At 38.9% G+C, this 4,442-nt stretch overlaps 1 pseudogene; it reads right to left on the bottom strand.

Moving 5' to 3' along the window:
• Nucleotides 1-656: 656 nt before the first annotated feature.
• LOC129010732 (large ribosomal subunit protein bL21m-like) lies at nt 657-1,003 on the bottom strand (annotated as a pseudogene).
• Nucleotides 1,004-4,442: the final 3,439 nt, after the last annotated feature.

Below are 4,442 nucleotides of genomic sequence, written 5' to 3'. Positions count from 1 at the left end.
GCTCAGTTTCCAGTATAAGTTTATCAAATCATTTCCCACAAAGCCAGGCTTCCCCATACAAAATCCTTGCTACTAAAAAGAATTTTTTTTTTTTTAGTTTATTAGCTTTCACATTTTTCATGATAATTTTATGTGTTAGACATTATCTCATAGTTACACTAAATGGATAATTGATTGAAAGAATTGGAGAGGGTTGAGAAATCTTGATTTATCTGTAATGTAATCAGCTTCTGAGTGCTCTGGGAGAAAATACAAGGCCAGAAGTGTCTTATCCTTTTCTGTTTACTTAAAATGAGAATCTGGCTGCTCCACGACAGGGCTTCTTTTGGGCAGATGGTGATGAAGGATCAAAGGTGAAAGTGCCATCACCAACTGAGCTGCATTTTATATGCATTCTATTTAATCTTCACAACAATCTTATCAATGAGGCTTGGAAACTATAAATAACATTCCTAAAGTTTTGCAGCTAAAGAGATCTAAGTCTAACTGAATCCTGAACAAGAGCTGTTAAGTACAGCATGTGCTCACTAGTTGCTCATTAGTATAATTTTACACTAGCCCATTACACATTATTGGGGGTGGCCATACCCAAGATTCTTTTTTTCCTTGGAAAGCAAGAGTTTATTTTTATACTTCTGCAAATATTAACTCAGTGATTACAACAAACACGGAGCAATCTCAACGCTGTTTATCCAGAGGACGGTCTGAGGGGTCACAATGAATTATTTCTTCTTGAAGCTTTTCCTTCTCCTAAATCTCATAATGACTCTTGGCCATGATTCTGTCTTTTCAATGGCTATGGCTTCTACTCAAACAAGATCCTTTCTGAGGAGTGGTTTGCCAAGCAGTATGAAGTTGTCTGCTCCAACCAGTAGGACCTTCTCCAGTAGAATTCTCTCTCCACATGTCTAGTTCATTTCCAATTAAGGTGACCTTCAGAGGTCACCTTCCACTGGTGACTGGCAAAATGCACCATGGGAAAAAGCCTGCCATCTTTCCCCATGGCGATGTAAAGTTACTTACTTACTTTACTCTGTAAAGTCAGAGAACCATTGACATCTTGGTTACAGCCACGGCCAAGGATGTGTAATAGGCTAGTGTAAAATTATACTCATGAGCAACTAGCGAGCACGTGCTGTACTTGTTTGGGATTCAGTTAGACTTAGACCTCTTTAGCTGTGAAACTTTAGGAATGTTACTTATAGTCTCCAAGCCTCATTGATTGTTGTGAAGATTAAATAAAATGCATATAAAATGCTTGGAAGAGAGACAATGCTCTGTAAATGCCTATTATTATTACTGTGATTTTTGTTGAATAAATCAATGAATCATTGTCATTAGCTTCGTCATTCTGGCAAGTTCTGTTCAGTTTTTCTTGATTTGAAAAATTTTCCATTTCTAGAAGAACTGAGAGAGGAAGCAAGTTGCAAAAGAAGTCAGTAAGTCAGAATCCCTGGAGTGTGTTTAGTTTAACTGTGTTTTCTTTGGCATGGTGCACTGTTACTTAGGCTCCAGTGTAAATTCTGTGAGGTCTTACATCTTAGGATCATCAGGGAGCGGGACTGAGGTGCATACGGCTTGCAAAACTCACCTAGCTTCAGGGATTTGGTCACGAAGGGGCAGAGCACCCTGGCGGTTGGTGAGACTGTGGTGTGGCAGTTTTGAGGAGAAAGGGTGGGAGCATCTAGACTATGATCCAAATCTTGGAGACAGGGGTGGCAAGTGTGATTTTGAGGAATCCATCTATAAAAGACGAGGCCACCACTGGTGAGCGGGGTCCCCATGGCGGCATGTAGTCCTTTTGAGCAAGCACTGACACAAGGGTGATGAGGATCTGGGTACTGACCAGCATACCTGATCAAATGCACTGAAACAGCTTGAGAAGAGGAAGGGGCAGGAAGTCCTGGGGCTCGGGAGGTCCAAACAGCATCAGACTCTTCTCTGTTGCATCAGGTCCCTGCTAAACTGCTGTGGATATAAACTGATATGACTGCTATGGGCCCTGCCCATATCATCAGTATTTGCTCAGGACCTGGGGTAAAGGGGTTTGAGCAGGCTGAGACTACAACCATAGAGAGCTGGGAAAATAAAATATAGGGGCCTGAAGATATGCTTTAGATAAGAAAAGGTACACAAATTGTGAAAAGATTTGTAAGAAGTCCAAATGAATCAGTGATCATGTTTCGATAAACACTGTATTTGATTGAGGTTATGATTTTTAGACGGCAATTGCTTTTCAGAAATACCAAGTATTTTTGGAGATCTGACACTGTCACTCTCACCAGCTATGTGACTTTGACTAACTCAGGATCAAATGACATAATATTTGTGACTTCGAATGGCAAAGTTCTGTGTAAATGTGAGCTATGACATTAACATAGTTTCTGGAAGGAGTCTTGTAATATTCTGGGTGCCAGATTCACGAATTGTAGGAGATACTGAAATGTAGTAGATTTTTCTGTTTCTTAAACTTCTCTGATGCTTAAATAATCAATTAAGATCTAATTTCATGAATTTAAATCTTGTTAGTGCTTATTCTCAAATATTGCCTTCAGAAGGATTTTGTGGTTCATGTTAAGAATTTGTAGTGGAATTGTTTTGAATTTTTAACTCATTGTTTTTCCTCTGTATTTGTTTGATCTTGGACCATCCCTCCCATTGAAATAGGCCATTCTGTGCTAGTTGTCAAGGAGAACTGATGTAACAATGGAAAATGGAGAAAAACTAGGTCTCCATTTTCAAAAGCCTAGGATGTTAAAAAATAAAAAAGACTTATGATATAGACAAACAATTTAAGAGAAAGCATCCTGAGCTAGAGGAGCAAGTTCTACCCTAACCCTCAGATTAGTCAAGAACTCTTCTGGCTGAAAATACTAGGGGAAACTGGAAATAAGGTGATGGGGGAGAAGAAGTTGGGGAGCTCTGGGGTCACAAAGCTGGAACAGAGAGAATCATATGTCCCATAATGGAGTGCTATCTGGAGGTTAGCCAGCTTCTACTTGAGCAAAGTAACCAAGTGTCACCTAGACTGACACAAAGAGCATTATTCTAAGGGACATGTGCTTCCATTTTCACCAGAATATTCTGGGAAACAAACTCTATTTCAGGCTGGAAAAATCTGTTATTATCTCACCAAACACTAGAATATGATTTTGTTTTGTTTTTCTGTTTATATTTTAACAAATATAGTTGATACTCTTATTCACTGCCATAGTGGCAATTAAAAAAAAATGCACTTGCTCTTTAACCATCCAAAAAAGTGGTATTAACGATTCATGTCAAATGAACACTGAAATTTTTACGAGTTCATGTAATTTATACAAACTACTTTCGGTGCACCAAGACTTTAATTAGTATAGATAGAAAAAAATAGGATTGCAAACAATAGCAAAATTATGGCTAGGGATATGATTATGCCTGATAGAAGGTTTTATGGGCTGGAGTATGTTTTTGGTGGAATCCAACAGCAATGTTGATAAATCTGTCTCCTGTCATTGCATCCTGCTTGGGGACGCCCACTAGCAGATGTTCAGATTCACCAAGGATTATTTGCACATCATTAGTGTTGAGGAAGGTGATCTAGCTGCTCTCTAAGAAGCACTAATTATCAACATATTCACTGGGGCTTATGACACCTCAGCATGTTAATGCATTACTTCTGGGTCTTTACAAATATGCTAATCCTATTTGCTACTCAGGTTTCCTGAGGGCTTTGCATAAGCCACTGGAAAGCTTTTTAAAAATTGAGACATCGGCATCCATTGGTGAGCTAATAGAGACCCAGCAAACTAATGTTCTATAATTTAGGCCTTCAGGTGCAGGGAAAAGGAGCCAATATTTGTGTCACAAAACACTTTTTGAAAAAATGCTAAACACATATACTGTAGTGTTTCATGGTTGTGTGGGTGGTTCTACTTTATCTTAGACTGGTGAAGTGAGAGTTGTCTTTATTTTTGAAGAGCAGATGACATGTAATAAACAAAGAAGTCACAGCAGAATAAGTTTCAAACAGGGGAAACTGTAGTATGCTGACTGAAGGGAAAGCAAACTTTTTTGTCTCTGAGTTGGGGGTACACAACCAGGCGTGTACCCCATGGGAGGAGCAAGAACAGGACCAATCAATTCAATGGGAGTATTTCACCAGTCACTAACATAGTAATTGCCCAATTCAGTTTACTTACAATGTTTGGTCATTAGGGTATGCGTGGGTAAGCAAATTCCATTTTTATTCCTCTTTTTCAACCTCATGTGATTTTACAGCACTGGTATTTGACCACAGGGATAGAATCTGTTTAACTACCTCGACACCATGCTGCTTCCAATAACCCAGGAAATGTTTTTTTCCTTTGTAAGCCATTCAAAGACCACATTGATGTATATTATGTCCTGGTTAAACCATAGAATTCAGTTTTTGTCCTAATGCATATGGGCTCATGAAAATA

This window comes from Pongo pygmaeus, chromosome 10 (assembly GCF_028885625.2).
Source record: "Pongo pygmaeus isolate AG05252 chromosome 10, NHGRI_mPonPyg2-v2.0_pri, whole genome shotgun sequence".
NCBI lineage: Eukaryota > Metazoa > Chordata > Mammalia > Primates > Hominidae > Pongo > Pongo pygmaeus.
The sequence above is the reverse complement of the archived record's forward strand: the minus strand, read 5'-3'. Positions and strand labels throughout refer to the sequence as shown.